A 20,753-nucleotide genomic window follows, 5' to 3' on the forward strand; every position below is an offset into this window, starting at 1 on the left:
TTGACAAAGCTCTGGCTGGGATGATTTAACTGGGAATTGGTCCTGCTTCGAGCAGGGGGTTGGACTAGATGACCTTCTGGGGTCCCTTCCAACCCTGATATTCTATGATTCTATGACAATCCCACCTCCTGCTTTTACTGTATAAAATGCTTTCCTTATTATGCATTCCAGCTCTGCAATTGTCCTTTGGATAGCACTGGGTTGTGGGGTTTCATGACTGAGAGTTCCATAAATCATAGAAGCCCAAGTGCTGATGAGTTAGAGTTCTTACACTATTGTTTTAAAGTGACTACTTAATGCTAGCTGTAGTTATTCTGTTACATTGGCAATTAACGATTTAGGAAGCTTGTCTGAAGAACACTTAATGCTGGTTTTTTAGCACATAGACTGCTAATTTGCCATTGTAAAAAGATTATGGAGTACAGCAGTTATTCACCATTTTGGGATCCAGAGTGAAATAACATGAGAGAGGGAGGGAGCAAAATTGGGGATAAGAGAGGATAAGCAGGAGAGAGAGAGAAGGCTTCTGAAAGAGACATAAAAGCAGTAAACAGAATTGTGTTGAAGGAATAAAGCAGTCAGCTATTTACATGGCACCGGCTGAGTACATTAAGCAGGGGGGTGGATGAAAATCTATTGTTTTTGCATGCAGCATCATTGGGTCTTAATAACAAAATCCTGTACTAACTCCCTGAATATGCACTGGGAAAAAGGAGAAGCTGAACAGGGCAGGACTGTTTAGAGTCCCTGGGGAAATCAGTTCTTCCACACTCCTTAGCAATACTCCAAAAAGGAGTAGTGTATGCCCCCTCGCCCGCACCTGCTTCCGACTCTAGCAAGCATGCAGGGAATTTGGCTTGATTCAGCCCCTGCGGGCTGAGGAGCTCCAGCAGGTCCCTTACCAAGGGGCACACAGTGGGAAAGGCACTCTGCTTTCACTCCCAGTTCTTCGGTTGGCAGGTATATCAAGCCCTATCTTTTCCCTGATTGGTCCTGTCTGAGCAAGCGAAAGACATCTATTTTCGACGTCTCCGACTCAAGGAATATTTCCAAAATACCTCTGAACAACATACTAATCCACAGAGGTCTCCCTACCAACACTACAGAAAGAGGGATTCTAGATGGACTCCTCCTGAAGGTCGAAACAGCAGACTGGACTTCTACATAGAGTGCTTCCGCCGACGTGCACGGGCTGAAATTGTGGAAAAGCAGCATCACTTGCCCCATAACCTCAGCCATGCGGAACGCAATGCCATCCACAGCCTCAGAAACAACTCTGACATCATAATCAAAAAGGCTGACAAAGGAGGTGCTGTTGTCATCATGAATAGGTCGGAATATGAACAAGAGGCTGCTCGGCAGCTCTCCAACACGAGTTTCTACAAGCCATTACCCTATGATCCCACTGAGAGTTACCAAAAGCAACTACAGCATTTGCTCAAGAAACTTCCTGAAAAAGCACAAGATCAAATCCGCACAGACACACCCCTGGAACCCCGACCTGGGATATTCTATCTACTACCCAAGATCCATAAACCTGGAAATCCTGGGTGCCCCATCATCTCAGGCATTGGCACCCTGACAGCAGGATTGTCTGGCTATGTAGACTCCCTCCTCAGGCCCTACGCTACCAGCACTCCCAGCTACCTTCGAGACACCACTGACTTCCTGAGGAAACTTCAATCCATCGGTGATCTTCCTGATAACACCATCCTGGCTACTATGGATGTAAAAGCCCTCTACACCAACATTCCACACAAAGATGGACTACAAGCCGTCAAGAACACTATCCCCGATAATGTCACGGCTAACCTGGTGGCTGAACTTTGTGACTTTGTCCTTACCCATAACTATTTCACATTTGGGGACAATGTATACCTTCAGATCAGCGGCACTGCTATGGGTACCCGCATGGCCCCACAGTATGCCAACATTTTTATGGCTGATTTAGAACAACGCTTCCTCAGCTCTCGTCCCCTAAAGCCCCTACTCTACTTGCGCTATATTGATGACATCTTCATCATCTGGACCCATGGAAAAGAAGCCCTTGAGGAATTCCACCATGATTTCAACAATTTCCATCCCACCACCAACCTCAGCCTGGTCCAGTCCACACAAGAGATCCACTTCCTGGACACTACAGTGCTAATAAACAATGGCCACATAAACACCACCCTATACCGGAAACCTACTGACCACTATTCCTACCTGCATGCCTCCAGCTTTCACCCTGACCACACCACACGATCCATCGTCTACAGCCAAGCTCTGCGATACAACCGCATTTGCTCCAACCCCTCAGACAGAGACAAACACCTACAAGATCTCTGTCAAGCTTTCTTACAACTACAATACCCACCTGCAGAAGTAAAGAAACAGATTGATAGAGCCAGAAGAGTTCCCAGAAGTTACCTACTGCAGGACAGGCCTAACAAAGAAAATAACAGAACGCCACTAGCGGTCACCTTCAGCCCCCAACTAAAACCCCTCCAACGCATTATTAAGGATCTACAACCTATCCTAAAGGATGACCCAACACTCTCACAAGTCTTGGGAGACAGGCCAGTCCTTGCCTACAGACAGCCCCGCAACCTGAAGCAAATACTCACCAACAACCACATACCACACAACAGAACCACTAACCCAGGAACTTATCCTTGCAACAAAGCCCGTTGCCAATTGTGCCCACATATCTATTCAGGGGACACCATCACAGGGCCTAATAACATCAGCCACACTATCAGAGGCTCGTTCACCTGCACATCCACCAATGTGATATATGCCATCATGTGCCAGCAATGCCCCTCTGCCATGTACATTGGTCAAACTGGACAGTCTCTACGTAAAAGAATAAATGGACACAAATCAGATGTCAAGAATTATAACATTCATAAACCAGTCGGAGAACACTTCAATCTCTCTGGTCACGCAATCACAGACATGAAGGTCGCTATCTTAAAACAAAAAAACTTCAAATCCAGACTCCAGCGAGAAACTGCTGAATTGGAATTCATTTGCAAATTGGATACTATTAATTTAGGCTTAAATAGAGACTGGGAGTGGCTAAGTCATTATGCAAGGTAGCCTGTTTCCTCTTGTTTTTTTCTACCCCCCCCCCCCCCCAGATGTTCTGGTTTAACTTGGATTTAAACTTGGAGAGTGGTCAGTTTAGATGAGCTATTACCAGCAGGAGAGTGAGTTTGTGTGTGTATGGGGGGGGGGGGGATGTGAGAAAACCTGGATTTGTGCAGGAAATAGCCCGACTTGATTATGTAAAGAGTTGTCACTTTGGATGGGCTAGCACCAGCAGGAGAGTGAATTTGTGTGGGGGGGGGGGGTGGAGGGTGAGAAAACCTGGATTTGTGCTGGAAATGGCCCACCTGATGATCACTTTAGATAAGCTATTACCAGCAGGACAGTGGGGTGGGAGGAGGTATTGTTTCATATTCTCTGTGTATATATAAAGTCTGCTACAGTTTCCATGGTATGCATCTGATGAAGTGAGCTGTAGCTCACGAAAGCTCATGCTCAAATAAATTGGTTAGTCTCTAAGGTGCCACAAGTACTCCTTTTCTTTTTGCGAATACAGACTAACACGGCTGTTACTCTGAAACCTGTCAGAAAAGAGAGGATAATCCTGACTTCAGAGAATCACTGCAAATAAGACTGTAGGCCCCGTCTCTTGAGATTTAAACACCTCTCCGGGTGGCAGGTCTTGCCTCCCTTTTTCCAAAAGATTTCTCCTTTGATTTAGTCATAAAACTTGATTTAAGTTTCCCCAAATGTTGGACAGAGCAGTAAAGTGCTTTAAATAAATTGCTTGTTAAATGTTTTATGGAAGAAATTCTGTGAAGCCCCAAAGAAGGACACTGCTGGGCCTGAAAGCTGATGTGCAATAAATTATTTATTGGTCCAGCACAAGGTAGCACATTCTCTACCCTGTCTGTAAATTTTGACATTCACAGTAGTTGGCCCTTGCCCTAGAGCACATAAATCCTTTTGATAAATTACTAACGAAAAGCTGAATGTCCAGTGGGCACAAAGAGAGTGGTGTCTCTTTCTTCTCCGCCCTTATTGATCAGGAGATACAGCATATTTGTCTTTACACTAAGTTACTATTTTCTAAAAAGATTATAGTGATTGAATCAACAAATAGCACAACAATGGCCCTGGCACAACTGTGTCACCTTTGTGAATAGCATTGTTTTGCATTTCACAGCTATCAGTGATCCACCTCCTCTTTCTACCAAGGGAAATACCGACTTATTTATATCATATAATTTACATTTTAGCCCTAAGAAAACTCCAACGAAGGGACACATCTCCTTGGCAACATGGGCTACCATGAACACATCAAACCTGTCCTCCAGTCTCAACATTGGCTTCCCAATTGAATACTGAGTCAACTTCAAGGCCTCAATTCTGATTTTCAGGTCGATCAATGGCCTGGGCCCAGCATATCTAAAAGATTGTCCAGAACTCTGGGACAAAGACTATATTTGACAACTCTGCTCCTCTGGCACAGTGGAACCTACGACCATATGGGTAAACCTCATCTGTGCAGGAGACAGAGGTTTCTCAGGGGCGAGTTCATGACAGTGGAACAAATTCCCACAGGAACAAAGGACCAACACAAACCTCATCACCTTCCCCTCTTTAAGGGAAAGATGTACATCCTTGACCTTGGTTTCTCTAGCAGTAACACATAGCAGTGTGCACATTTAATAGGGAGACTCCCCTAGCTCATTTAACAACAGTAGGAAAGAAAAAATCTGATCAGGTGCTACAACAAACTCTGGTGACCTTATGAAGATGACTCACTGAGATTTCACATAAAGATTTTTGAGCTAATTTAAGTCACTGGGCTGGAAAAAAATACTCTTTAAAATGGATACACATAGTCTGTGGGGGAAAGGAATCAAAAAGTAAGGCTGAATTTAGATTGTGACATTTTCTCTCATTTCTCTTTTGTGGTCTTTAAGGCCTTGGCCACTACCATGCATGGATGCAGGATGAATAACTGTGACCTTAAAGCACATTCCATCTGAATTTGTGGGTAACTTTGTTTGACTTGGTGGCAGTGATTGCTATGTTAATGAGATGTCTTGCAATAACTGGTCTGCTCTGTATGAAAATGTCACATGTTATAATTGAGAGGGCAAGGCTACAGTCAAAACTAAACTTAACTTTCTCCCCCCCCCCCTTTTCTTTTTAAGTTGCTCCTGTTATTTTAAAAAACTTCAAAATGCCACAACAATTCCATGATCTTTTGCACAGAGTGTTGGGCCTGTGGCTTACAGTATTAAATCTTCTTTTTTTGTGGGGGGGGAGAGGGATGGCAAGGAGGTAGAGGTCTGTAATAGCTTGAGGTTTTAAACTGTGGTCTTGTCTACTCTCATGGCTCCTCTCTTGCTGGCTAGCTACTTACCTTTCTCCCTCTTTAGGATGAAAGGGATAGGGAAAGCTCTAGAAGTGAATAGAAACATCAGCACTTGCTCCTCCACTTTAGGAATGCGGCAATCCACCAAAAAAGATCCCTCTACATTGCTTCATAGGTCAGAATAGTTGGGCAGAATGTTTCCTGCCTTGAAAGGCTTGTCAGTGCAAAAAATGCCTAACTGTATCATGGCAAATGCTGGATAATGCCTCTTTTATTTAACCTGCTGGGAAATCAGTTCATCTGAAAAGGGTGCCTTCATCATCAATTACCCAGACTGGTCCATTCTTTTGCTCAAAGCTTTCTAATATCTTATTCTTAATGGAAATAATAACTTTGCACTTATCTCAAGAGACTTTTTATTAAATTAGTCTCACCACACCCCTGTGAGGCAGGTGAGTATTATTAGCTTCCATTTACAGATAGGAAAGCTGAAGTACAGTGAGAGCAAGGGCTAGACTCACACAAAGGATTAACTCCAAGGCACTCTGCTGCCTAATGGAACTCACAGCTTTGAGCTGGGCACTCAGATTCCCTATACAATACATGAGGAGAGTTAGAAGCCTAAGAATAGGATCCACAGAAGCCACCTTAGCCAATGTTGTTGTTCTGAGGGTGTGGCCTTAACCCCTGCCCTCAAAGGGAATTAGGCACCTTTCAGGATTCGCAGCTATGAACCTTTTCCTGGAGTTGGGTTGCCTAAGGCAGGCCAGTTGTTTATCCTGAAAAACCAAGGTGGTGGAGGAGATGACGGTGGTGCCTCCACCTGGTAACTTCTCAACTAGTGATTGGTACACTCGCTCGGGTGCATCCCACCTTCCAGATCCCCTTTTAGCAAGTTACACACCAGATTAACCCTCAATCTTTTTTTACCCCACCACACTATCTTCTCCCAGATGTCGACTTTGGTGCAGTAGTTTGATGCATGTGTATCATTAACTATGGCATTGTGACCATTGCCTCCAGAATAATCTAAAACTATTTACAAAGAAGACATAACTGCCCTGTAGTTGCACCATGGGGGGGGGGGCAACTATGACATTATCCGATGTGTTTTTAAAAAATGATGTCATCTAATCTGGAAGCACAATCAATAATATGTGTCAATTGTTACAGTATGGCTATGCATGGTGACCCTATTGTGCAGAGCTAAGGTTGTTTGGGTGTCCTAACTACATTTATATATCTTAATATGCTTAGATTTCTTTTAAATGTACTCTTTACTCTGGATTTTCTTCATCTGTACCACTTGCCTTTGGGATAATTACAACATTGTTGTAATGTATGTTACCATAAATTACTGATATGTGATTGCAACCTTAACCCCATCTTAATATAGATTTGTCTAGGAATACAAACACGCACACACAAAACACATTTTTACAGGCTGACAGGTCTTTGTCATTTCCTTTGCTGTTAGTCGTGCATTTGAACCTTGCTGACTTCCATATTGGTCACCTCCTCCACCCTCATGCTAGGTGAGAGAAAGAAAAATTATAACTTTGATTCATAAACTGCTAAAATTATATATAATTGCTTTGGTATGGAGCATAGGGTTATAATTTTAATGTCTGATATTTTATAGCATGTCAGGGCTAGGAATATACGTGCTTTCCTTTTGCAGGTGGGCAGGAAATGGCTGTCCTATGGTATAACACACCCACTCCTAGCCTTGGTAGTTTATGACAATTAGGCCCTTTTGAAGCTGTCACTGACATAGGACTGAATATTCATTTCCTTCAGTTCAGCTCAGTCCAATTTGGTGGGGAAAATTTCCCCTTTTTTTTTTGTTTTAAAAATGCAGCTTTTGGATGTTTTCTAGATATTTGGAATGCAGTAATCCCAGCAGAGATTAATTTGTGGGCAGAGTACGGGTGAGACATAATATAACACTTGGATATTATCTGTTTTCTGGGCTGTGTTTGTTGATGCATTACCAGCTCAGCTCTTGATAGGTTCTTTTTAAAGAAGTGATGTATGGTAATTAAACACAAAACAACACAGATTTTATAGTTCACTTTTCTCTGTCTGCAGTGTTCCAATCCTGAGGCCAGATGCTCAGTGGGTATAGATCAGCATAGCTTCAAGGCACGGGGATGAGTTACAGCAACTGAGAATATGGCCCTTTGACTCTTAAAATTCTACCTTTCCTCAAGAAGAGAGACTTCTCTTTTAAATATAGGAACCCAGTGTCTTCCAATGGAATTCACCCTGCAGGATAGGAAGCTATATAGGATGGGTGGAATGTTAAGGCTCAGTGGGGCAGATCCTCAACTGATGTAAGTTGTCACAGGTACACTGACTTCATGGAACTATGACAGTTTAAACCAGCCCCTAAAACTGTACCCAGGATTAACTTAAAAACTGCCACCTGAGCCAGTGGTGCAAGTACGGTGGTACGGTACGCTGTACCAGTAAGATATTTATAGCTGGTATGACGTACCTGAAAAACACAGGAGGAGCCTGCTCCCAGCCCCGTCCCCAACCCCTCCATGCAATTGCATCTCCTGAGTCCTCCTAATCTGAGGTCTGTACAGCAGAAGTCTCAGGAGGAGGACAGAGACCTCCCCTTCCCAGGTAATGTGGGATGGATGTGAATCATAGGGAGGGGACAGGGAGCGTGGGGGCCCTGGGCTGGGGGCTGGGAGGAGCAACATGAGGCGGGGGGTCACATGCAGGGCAGGTGTCCCGGTCGTGGGAGGGGTTGGGGGTGGGAGGAGGGATATGCACATGTGCAGGCCAGCAGCACAGTGGGCAGTCTGATTCACTGCTGTACTGAAAACATTAGCTAACTTCTGGAAACAAAAATGTGTTTAGATCCTGCAGCTCTGTTGGATTTCACAACACTATTAGCACAATGAAGAGTTTGGAAATCAGGAATTTTAGGATTTTAGGTTGGATATTAGGAAAAACTTTTTCACTAGGAGGGTGGTGAAGCACTGGAATGCATTACCTAGGGAGGTGGTGGAATCTCCACATCATCCTCCCATATCATTTTCTGTAGGCAGTGGCTGGCCCGTATAGTCCGGGTTCTGTCGCAATAGTGGTTCTGCTCCATAAGGGCCTTCATCTGGTTTGCCAGCTCCTGTGGCAGAGCTCAGTCCTGGGCAGCCTGATTCATCAACAGCCGATTAGTCTCCTGCTGCACCGGAGTCGCCTCCTGTTGGGCGGTTGCTTGGATTCGGGTAGCCTCCTGCTGGGCCGCAGTGGCTTGTGCTAGAGTCTTGACCACGTCGTCCATCTTGGGGACGGGATGGTTTTGGCTAACCCTGGTTTAAGTCCCCAGTGTGGAAATCCCACCTCTAACACCACGTGTGGCAAATTGCTGGCACAATTGTGATGGGTCCCGCGCTTCCTCTTCTTTGCATCCCTCCCATGAGTGTAGCGTACGGGGCAAAAAATTATTTCTACTTGCACCGCTGATGAAAGCACTAAGCAATGTGAATGTGCACAAAGCAAATAAATGCCCTGCTGTTCAAAAATAAGAAGTGAAGCCTTAGAAAAAAAATTCTCTCTGCCTTCCCCTGCAACACATATTTAATGCACAATCTTTGGCTACCACAATGAGGGTTGTTGTGAAGTAAAGCTGGGAATGCGAGATAAAACCTGAAATAAGCCATGATTTGAAAAACTCAGAATAGGTTATTATGAAGAACAGCCTGTACATAAGAAATCCAAATTGCTGTTCTGCACCTTTGCAAAAGTTCAGGCTTTACATTTCAGTCCCAAAAATGAATGGCAGAAAAAGCAAAAGGACTTATCTTTACAGTCCTCAGCCTCACTCCAAACTTTTTAAGAGACAGCCAGGTCTTCATTCCAGAATCACAGATTGAATTCAGCTGAAGACATATTGCATTTGGCCCCTAGTCCACTCAAGCCTAATAAATGAAGTAGATGTAAACAACTACAGAAATTATTTCAGCTCACATCTGGAAAGCACAGCACAGTGTGGCAAATGTATCTAAATACAAACCAAACACACCAAATTACCACGGCACATTCTCTTTCCCCATCAACATGATGAAATGCAATAACTGGGGATTATGCAGGGCTTCCAGTCTAGACAATCAGGCAGTAAAAGCCAAGGTGAGGAATGTCATTGCAGAAAAGTGAAATTGACCTGTTCATTGCTTTGGGGGCCCCTTGGTTAGTTGCTGCTCTCAGAAATGATTCTCAGCCTCTGGACATGTAACACACAGATCAATCAGAAACTAATCATACTAGAGATTGTAAAGACTTCACAGAATGTCTTGTTCTTACCACTTCATAAATGGTTCTACCTCGCTGGGTTTCAGGGCCTGTAGTCCATTCACTTCTTTCAGCCAGATATGAAGGTCCCCGGTGACTAGCTTTCTTCTATCAAAAGTAAAGTTAAAGATTTCCATGTCAGAATTTAATGCAAAGCCACCTGAAGCTAATCAACCTGGAACTAAATTAAATGACGACGGAGGCCAAGTCTTTTCATCTCTCACTTAATCTGTGAACTGCCAGTCCCCATTATTTGCAGCGTATGGCCTGACACAGATTGACTGCGCATCTAAGGATGCTATAAAGTCCTGGTTAAGACTGAAGACTTAGAAATAAGATCTGACACATACCCAGTTGTACAGAGACTTTCCTGCCTGACATTCTGTGCTGTGTTTTCCTTTCTCCATCCTATTGTGCTGATCATGCAAGATAATCTTTTTCTATTCAGCACTGGGCCCCTGACTACAGCAATAAATTGGGCTCTGACAACCTTAGTTCTCAGATCTGGCTGACAGAGGTTAAGATATGGGATGAGAAATGCTGTGCTTAGCAGCATCCAAGGAAGGCAGGAACAGATGCGACATCAGACACTCTGGACCTGAACAGCTGGCCAATGGAGCCATAATGGTATTGGCTATGCAGCCAGCTGTTTGCCTATAGTTTTACGGCCCTGTGGCAGTCTTTCCTCATCACTGTCTATGAAGCCAGGGTTCTGCTGTTGATGGGCCCTCCTCCAAGTAGGGTCAGGCAAAACTGCAACAGCTGCCTGCAAACCACGCACCTTGACCCAGCATAGACAGTGAGTATTACATAGCACATACATTTTGCTTAAGGGGTGTCTGCCTCATTAGTAACAAAGATGTGGCTGTGGGAAGCAACGAGATAAACTGGGGCTAAGAGAAAAAAATGTTTTCCTAGTACACAAGGATGTGAGTGCCCGTTAGTGGAATATATGTCATTAATAGAATGAACTCATAAAACTCATAGATTTTTAACACCGGAAGGACCCATAATGATCATTTGGTCTGACTTCCTGCATAAGACAGCTGTGAAAACCTCACCTTTTAATTTATGTATCAAGTCCATAACTTGTGTTTGCACTATCACATATATTTTAAAAAGATAGCCAGTCTTTAATACCCTGAAGTGGTGAAGAATCATTATGCCCCTAGGTAAGTTGTCCCATCGCTTAATTACCGTCACTTTAAATTTTGTACCTTATTTCTAGTCTGAATTTGGCTACCTCCTGTTTCTAGCCACTGGATCCACTTATGCATTTTCCTGCTAGATTAAAAGGCCATCTACCATCAGAAATTCATGTAGGTACTTGCTGATCCTTGATCAAGTCATATTTTATGTCTTCTTTGAAAACGAACTAGATTGAGCTTTTTAAAGTCTCTAACATATGAGGCATGATTTTCAGAGCTCAGCTAATTCTCGTGGCCCTTTTCTGAACCCTTTCCAAATTATCAACATCCTTTTAGAAATGTGGACACCAGAACTGACCACAGTATTCCTTTAATGCCCTCTGAGGAAAATAGCAAGCTCCTAAGGTGCCTTCAGCTCATGCTGCCCTCAGGACTGGCCTTGGTGCTGGCACCGTGAGCTGCTTCTGAGTCTATCCAGGGAGGCTCGTGGAATATCCCAAAATTAAAGTAAGAAGAAAAGAATGCCAGGGTAGGCAGGCATCCTTCCCAAGTGTGGTATGTGATGGGAGAATGTATCCTGTAGCCAAAGATTTTCCATCCCAACTGGATATGTAATCAGATGGACAACTTTATCTACTGGTGATGAATACCAATATGAAACCTGTCAGTATGTGAGAGAGGAATTGTTTTGGATTATTCAGAGGGTGAGAATTAGGGGCACATCAGATGTGTTGCAATCTGCATGGAACTTAGAGGAAGAAGAAAAGTTTGCAGGAGAGAAGATTTTGGAGGAGGCACCAGGAAGTCAGTCTGTTTGCACATGGCTGTAATGCTGGCTGCAAGGACATCATCTCGGTAAATAATTCTCTTAATGTAGAGCAACTTTACTTTTAGAAACATATAGTGTGTTCATGTTATTCCACAGCATGCAGTATACAAAAGAAGATCTACTCCTAGCCTACTGCTGCCTCCTCTCTTCATTTTCCCTTTCACTGCAGTCCCTCACTCTTGTCCCTGTGTTCTTCCACCATGTTACTCCCTTCCTGTCTCAGCTAATTACAATGTAATTATATCACTTTAGCTCCCATCCATCTCTTCTACAAGGCCTGAAAGCCCTAATCTGCCCTCACAAGAAGAGCTTATGTACAAAGAGCATAGCACAAGAAAACTTTGATCATTAGAAGGCTCAAGAGCTTCTTATACAGCATAAGTGAGACCACAAACCTTTTCAGCTTTGCAGTTATGATCCTCGTTTATGTCACCAGGGGTCTTTGATGTCTCTCTGGCCTGTGTCCCACACTAGGGAAAATTAGTATATTCCTATATCTGTCTATATGTTAAAATATAATCTCCCAGTCACCAAGAGAGGCCCTTATGACACATTGGTGCAGAGTAACATGAGGAGAGTCAAACAGTTATCTAACTAACCCTATTTCAAATACTGAGCCTATTTGTGCAGAATTCTCAAGTCGTGCTGACACACAGAGGGTGAAATCACTCCTGAAAGTCACAATAAGACTTAAATAAAGGGACCTGTCTGTAACAGACAAACTGGACTTCCCTGGTCCTTTTGGGTACAGACTATCTCTTAGTACCGAACCCCAATCTCCAAACCACCATCATCCAGTATCACAGGACTTTACCCTTTTCTGCAGGTGCTCCTCCACTGGGTGTTACCGAGGAGGATGAGAGAGACTTCCAGTTGGTCTCTTCCATTTCTGTTCAGGTTTTCCAACATATCCTTTCAGAAACCCATTCTTTGACAGTCACAGGGAAGATCACACTCATCATCAAAGATGGTAGCATCAACCCTGTATACCATCCCCATTCCAGTATCGGACTACCCCACCCCACCCCCCAAAAAGGCCACACAGGAAACCCTGAGCTGCTTATTAGCAGCAATTAACCAGACCACCAATACCATACAATAGAGAGGCTAGAGTATTACAGTTCTCTCCTCCCCAACCAGCCCCTCCCCCCACAGGAGTTGATGTTTGAGGAGTAGAAACAAGGGGCAGATAAAGAGGCCACTCCTCAAATACTGATATCATCTTCATCTCCAGACAAAGTGGTTATGCTTCTGCCACCTTCCATGGCTGGTGATTTTGAGCAACTTCATAAAGTGGGTAGCAGATGCTCTTCAGATTCCACTTGAAGAGGTTAAGGTGTCTCAGCAACACACTCCAGGGTGGCTTTACCCATTAATGAGGCTCTCCTGGATGCAGCTAAGATTATATGGCAAACACCTGCTACCATACCAGCAACTTATAAGCGGGTGGATACAAAATATTATGTCCCCTCTAAGGATTCTGATTTTTTTGGTTCTCTCACCTCTCACCTAACTTTCTGGTGGTGGATGCAGTAAATGAGAAGGGTAGGCAACACTTCTCGAGTCTGCCCTGTATGACAAAGATAAAAAGAATTGTTTCTCTTTGGACAGAAGTCCTACTTGTCAACAACCCTGCAATTCAGGCAGTCAAGCCCAAATATGATTTTACAATTAATAATAGATTTACTCCCTTTATTGAACATCTGCTGCAGGAACATAGGGTGCAATTGCAGTCTGTCATCTTGGAGGGCTTATTAGTGGCCAGACCACTCTTCAAGCAGCTTTGGATGCTGTGGACATTGCCGACAAGTTCCTCTCCATAGCAGCTATTATGTACAAGGCATCATGGCTCCAGCTTTTGGGGTTTCCTAGAGAAGAACAGAACACCACTGAGGACCTCGTCTTTGACAGTTGTAAGCTTTTCTCAGAGACCAAGGATGAGTCCTTGCACATACTGAAGGACTCTACAGCCACTTCATGATCCCTGGGCATATATACACCTATAAATAAGAGAGGGTTTAGTACATTACAGACAGCCCTGAGAACATGTCCTGATTAGTACTCTGGATTCCACGGATTGACTGAACCACCCAGGAAAAGACAAATTTCAGAGAAAGAGGGGAGCTCACCCACTGTCCACAACCACCCAGTCATCATCAAAACAGCAATTTTGATGGGTTTGTATCCTCTTGCTTCTCTGGTTTTACAGCTGCATCCATTTGACCACCTCCCCCACTTTGGAGACTGCCTTTCTCAACATGCTTGGAGGCAGATCACAACAAACAAGTGGGTCATATAGAGCTCATAACATCAGGATATATCATCTACTTTACGTCACTCCCTCCTTTCCACCCTGCCTTCCCCATCCCTCATTAGGGACCCCTATGACAAGCATTTCTTGAGACCAAAAGTTAACTCTCTCCTTTGATTAGGAGCAATAGAGCCAATCCCTTCTCCTCACAAGGGCAAGGGGTTTTACCCAAAATATTTCCTTGTGCTAAAGGAAGATGGATGATGGAGACCAGTATTAGATCTAAGAGTTCTAAACAAGATAATAAAGTCTCAAAAGTTCAGGATGGTGACTCTGGCAGCCAGAATTTCACCATTGGAGAAAGGGGATGGGTCTTCAACACTCATCCTACAAGATGCCTATTTCCATATAACGATACACCAATCATAAAGGCAGTACCTACACTTCACTGTTTGCCAGGATAATTTCCAATTCTGAGTGCTTTCCTTTGGCTTTTCTTGGCCCTAAGGGTGTTCTCAAAGGTCTTGGCAGTAATGGCTACTTATCTCTGACAGGGAATCCTCCTAGTCTGCCTGTATCTTGACGATTGGCTACTCAAGGGCTGCTCCTTCAAAACAGTGTTATCTTCCACCCAGATGACCCTTGCTTTGTTCCAGGAGTGGGTCTGCAGCTGAATGTACAAAAATCCAATTAACCTCTTTTTAGAAGATACAGTTCATAGGGGCGTATTTGGACTCATTGACAACAAGGGCCTGCCTTCCCTTAGACAAATCCGTAACTTTGTCAGATCTGGTGTAGGCAATTCAGGGGAGCCCTCAGATTACAATAAGGAATGGTCTTCTGGCAGTTTGTACCTTTGTGACTGATCACGCAAGGCTACACCTCTGCTGCTTTCAAGCTTGGCACGGAAAGACCTGTCCCGTGAGAGACAGCTTGGACAAACAGGTGGTGGTCCCTCTACAAGTTAGACACTCCCTAGACTGGTAGAAGATCAACTCAGTGTCCATGCAGGGATTCCTTTCTGTGGCCCAGCTCCACCAATACTTTAACAACAGACACATCACTGTTGGGCTAGGGAACCCATCTCAATGGCCTCACCACTCAGGGCAGATGGAAAACTCAGGAAAGTTGCCAACATGTTGGAGCTCAGTGCTGTCAGGAATACTTGTCTTCATTTCCTACCCCTCCCCTCCATCAAGGGCAAATCAATCAGGGGCATGACTGTTCTATATCAGCAAATAGGGAGGCACTCTCTGTGTGCTGAAGCCATGAAAATATGGAACTGGTGAATAGCTTATCAGATCCAAATTTCAGTGGTCTTCATACCAAATACCAAAGCTGCATAGCTCTCTTCAGGAGTCCTGTTTTCATACCCTGAATGTTAGAGGGGTGTTGGCTTTTTACTCAGATAGGGCCAAACAATTTGGAAAGTCCCCTAGACTCCTGTTTCATGATCCAAGGGGTCCATGGTCTCTGGTCAGAGACTATCAAGATGGATATCTGGATGTATTATCACTTGTAATGATGATGCTGATATTCATCCTCTCGCCCCCCACAAAGGGTGATAGGACATTTGACCAGATCACAAGCAATGTCTACTGCATTTCTTAAGAATGTGCCAGTATCTGAGATATGTAGGGCCACTTCACGGGCTTCAGTAAATACTTTTTTGAAACATTATGCTTTAATCCATGCCACCGGATCTGATACGGCACTTGGTACTTCAGCACTATCTTCAGTTCTAGACTCAGTTCTGAAGCTCCCTCCTCCCTCTGAAGATACATGAAGTGGAGAGCCATAGAGATACTACTTGAAGAAGAAGAAGAAGAGGTTACTAACTTGGCACAGTAACAGTGGTTCTTTGATGAATGTGTTCCTACGCATGCTCCATTATCTATCCTCCGTCACCTCTGCTTCAAACTCTGGGATGTTGTGGTGAAGTAGGAACTGAGGCCGGTTCACCCATGCATCCCTATATAGCCTCAGTGTCCAGCACAAGGAGGCATAGGTCTCGTGCATGAGCTGAACAGACACTGTTAATGGACAATTAACAGAACTGCAGTTATTGCACAAAATGAGTAATCTCTTCCTTGTAGAGCATAGATTTTTAAGACCAGAAGGGACCACTATGATCATCCAGTTGGACTTCCTGCAGAACATAAGCCATAGCATTTCCCTGTATTAACTCCTGCTTTAAGTCCAATAGCTGTGCTAGGAAAAGCAATTTTCTTTTCTCCTTGCTCAGATGCCATCAGAAGAAATGGAAAAATAGAAAGGTACATGAGAGTGTCTCTTTAAGTTCTACTACGATTTAACAGATGGGGGAAGGAACTAACTCCTGATTTCTTTTTCATTGGAGGGAGTACAGCTTCTGAATGTGCTGGTAGTCAGCAGAGTAACTTTATTCAGAACAGCATTCTTCCTCTCTTTAACAAGGGCCGGTGTGCTTCTTATGGCTTGGATAAGGAAGCCTGCTTTAGTCAAAGTCTGGTATAAATAATAGTTCATAGTGAGCTACAGTAATACATAATTTCCAAATTAAGACAGGGCCACCAAAGAGTTACTGAGACTTTTTTCATGTGCAGACCAGCAAAGGAATGAATTATTATCCTCATCTGCCATTGAGCTATCTGTGTCACATTCACTATGCCCAATCAATGCCTCAGCAGTGACAATCTATAGCAAGAGTCTCACTGCCTATTAGTCATGCAGTAAAATATCCTATTGTTTAAGTCCAGGTTGTTAACCAAAATGAAAGTATTCCATTTTCTCTCTAGCATAAGGGCTGTGCTTTTGATGATGACATTTATTACTCTTGCACGAGGGATTATGTCTCAGATATTTCTGACAGCACTAAGTGCCTCAAACAGGCCAACTCACTAAATCACTCTCTATATCAGCTGAACTGTAATCAATCTCAGTAATCAACAACAGGAACCAAATGGCAATTTGTTCTGACCCATTGAACATCTAACATTTGCTTATTGCTCATAAAATCTCTCTCTCTCTCTCTCTGATATGTTTTACCAGACATCAATGTGCTGCACAGAAAGAAGATTAGAGTGTGAAAAAATGCTTTAATTTATTTTATTGCCACACCATGGTGTCAAATGGATTCAGGCAGGGTGAAATTAAAAAGCCTGTGCTGAGCTGGTGATCTGGGACCATGATACCTTCAGAAATCCGGTCCTTGGCAGAGTTCACCTTGGTCTGGGTACATGTATGGGCTGCTAGCTGTCTGATTTGCAGTTCAGTACTAATCTGGAGCTAATCATTGTGGGCAGAATTGCAAGGCAGAAAGAACACACAATGACGTTCAAATAAAGAAAAATAAATATATGCTAAGTGGAGGAAAGGATTGGGTGTCTTTTTATGTAGTCTTTGCCTGGAAACTTTGTTTCTGTCACTGACCTACTGCTAAAGGCAGTAGCATTAAAGTGGAACTGGGATATTAATAACTTTTTCTCAAGTGGCTCGTTCTGATGATTTAGACATTACACACCTTTGATTAAATTTATTGGAACATGCACTCTGCTTTTCTTGGAAAGGTGAAAAATGTCGATAAAGATGCATTGCTAATTTGGGTGCTGCATTTTCTAACAATCAATGCAATTAGTGATGGCCCTTGGATAGTTTGCAGCAAAATGTAATGTCATGGCTTTTGCATGTTTTCCATAATCGTTTTATAAAGTGTAACTGTTTGCTTGCTGCAAAATAAAATAGCAGCAAGACAGAGTGGAAATAACTATTGTTCCTATTGATCTCACTATAGCTGCATAAAGGTTAAATTGTTATTCTCCTTAGAAAAGTTAAGTAATGAAGTATCTTTCTCAAGGTTTTAAGTCATTTCCCCTTCTTAGGATACAGAAGAGTTGCTTAAGTTTTATCTGTTAATTATATCGAATGTAACCTTTGTACCAGTTGGACATAGCAGCAACAAGGGACAGGTTCAATATCTAGGGGGGGTTCCTCTTCACAACACAATACAGAAGCATTTTAAGCCCCACTCAGTAATCTGGAAAAAACTAAACACATTCCTGGGTGCTTCAAAAAGGCAATACTTTCCCACTCACAAGCATAGAGTCTGTGTACAACAAAAGAAATTTTTTATTAAAAGGGAAAGGGAACCTAGCATTAATTTGGAAAACATCACACCCACAATTAAAAACCATCAGCAAACACCCACCCCATAGTAGGTTGAGCACTATTCTTTGCCTCAGTTTCCCAACTTGAGGTTGGAAAGTGTTATAACACTCTGTACCTCAAAGTAGCACCCTGGAGCCCCCATATTCACTACTGACATATGATTATGATATGTTTTGTACAATGCATGAATTGTGAGGTAACATTGTAAGAATCTTGATCAGTAGAACATTAATATCCTGTTGGATTGTATGTATTTTCATTGTATGGAAAGTTATGAAGTATTTTAATATGTGCTACTGAAATATGTTGTGCAGTTGGGAAAATCCCGGAGCTAGCCTTTCAGTTGCAGCAAAGGAGCAACCATCACTGGCCAGACAGGCGTTAATGGTTCATCAAGAAGAATCCACTATCCCAGAGGTTTCTCAGAGGGGGCACGTACACAATGAGGTGGCCTAACCCACCTCACAACAAGGATCTTTCTAGCAGCTGGAAGAAAGTATAAAAGAGGGGCAGTGGCATCATCACTTGGCCTCTCTTCTCTCCTCCCCCCTCCCGCATCTGAACAGCTGGAAGGATCATCTGGAAGACAAAAACGTGGAACTAGAGAGATTGGTCCCAGGCTGGAAGGGAGTTCAGTCTGAGTATTGAGAACTGTAAGCTGCCTGTAACAGCACTTAGGGTGATTCAAATTTTGCTTAGTCTGTTAAAGTTAGCCTTTAGACTGTTTCTGTTTTTATTTTTTAGGTAACCAACTTTGATCTCTATACCTGCTACTTATAATCATTTACGATCTTTCTGTAGTTAATAAATCTGTTTTATATTTTGCCTAAAAGTGTGGTTTTGGTTGACATGCTTGGGGGATCTCAGCTCAGATTACAAAGGCTGGTGAATGTCCACTTTCCTATGAACAAGTTATGAACGTATTAATGAGCTTGCACTGTCCAAGGGGACCTTGAGCAGTGTGAGCCTTTCTTTTTTTTTTGTGGGGCGCAAGGTTGGGAGCTGGGGCAATTTGCTGGTGCCTCTCTCTGTATGATTCATGAGTGGCTATGGGAGTATTCATGCAATGTAGCTGGGCGTCCGGCGCCACATGTTGTTGGCTGAGTGATCACAGAGCCTGTAAGGGTGTTGCTGCTTATCACTGGCAGAGCATTGTGTGAGACAACCCAGGCTAGATAGTTAAGGAAGCACAGCAGTCCCACACTTCCAGGTTGTACCCATCACAAGTGTAATGAACAAATGTCCCTTTAACATCCTATTCCCCTTTCCCTCTGTCACGCCCCACCCACAGCTGGTGGTCCCGGTCAGCGAAGCCTCAGCCTTCAGAGTTGTGGTCACGTGGCTTCGCCTCCTATTCCTGAAAAGCACAGGGGGTGGCGTCAAGCAATGCCTCTGCTGCAGCCACCACCTCTGGAACTGGCTCAGTGCCGTGGCCACTCAGCACTTCTACTGTCATCGCTGCTGCTGCTGCTGCTGGCCTCTCATGGTCACTTCTGCAATGCCATGTTTTGAGGGTCCCCCTCTTAGCCCAGTGCTAGTGATTTCAGCTGTTACTGATTTGACTAAATAGTGGGGAACCTTCTGCTGCTGCCTCCTTGTTTCATTTCATTACAATACTGTCCCCAAGCCTGGTCTAAGGCTTAGCCCATAGACCTGCTCACCAGTAATATCAGCTCTAACAATCACTGAACTGCAACAAGGAGTCTCAATTGTGCCAAATCTGCACAGTCTTTAAACACTGGAGAGGAAATGGCCACATGCTATACAGGACTCTGTAAGCAACAGCCACCCCACAAGATAGGAACATCTACTTTCACCCTCTCTCATTTTCACTGGGATTTGACATCCGTACCCTTTGCTTAGCAAGTGAGGTTCAAGTTACATTGATCCCCCTCAATAAAGGTATACTAAGTAAAGGTCTGTTGCCCTTTATTTATACAATAAGGATAAAAACATTTCATTACCCCTGCATTCAATACTAAAGTGAATTGTAACCCCAAATCAGCCTAAACTGGTCACTTTGACAAAGCAGCTCTGTCCCCGAGCACCCAGGCAGAGTAGGTGTGTCTATGCAAATACAATTTGTCCCTGAAGTGTTTTCCCCCCACTACGTCACTAGATGTCATGGGAGAACTCATCCAAACCCTGCTTATACTGGGTCAAATGCAATGAGTGAAAGCTTGACTCTACTGAAGTAAGTGGCAGAATGCCCATTGACTTAAGCAGGGCTGGGATTTCACCAAAATAACCTACAATTACAAAAATGAACACAAAACCCTCTGGTAGATGCCTCCCAGATTCCTAACTTATGTAGAGATTTTCCCCTTTTTTTCAAATGTTGATTGAAATGGGGGTAAGAATTTGGATAGGATTTTCAAAAGACTGTAAAGGACAGATTTTTAAAGGTATTTAGGCATTTAAGGAGGCAGATTGGGATTTTCAAAATTGCCTAGGCATTTTAAAAATCCTACGAGGTGCTTATCTGCCTCTATGGACATCAAAGTACCTTTAAAAATCTGGCCCTAAGTGACTTAGGAGCACAAGTCCCACTAACTTTCACTTGTATTTAGGTGTTTTGGAATGTCCCTCCAAAAATCCCATCCAGAGCCAAGGTTAGCATTTTGGGGAGAGACAGTGAGATGAATTATTTGTCCTCTTTTCCCGCAATTTAATCAACATTTGAAAATTATTTCA

Source organism: Caretta caretta, chromosome 3 (assembly GCF_965140235.1).
Source record: "Caretta caretta isolate rCarCar2 chromosome 3, rCarCar1.hap1, whole genome shotgun sequence".
Lineage (NCBI taxonomy): Eukaryota > Metazoa > Chordata > Testudines > Cheloniidae > Caretta > Caretta caretta.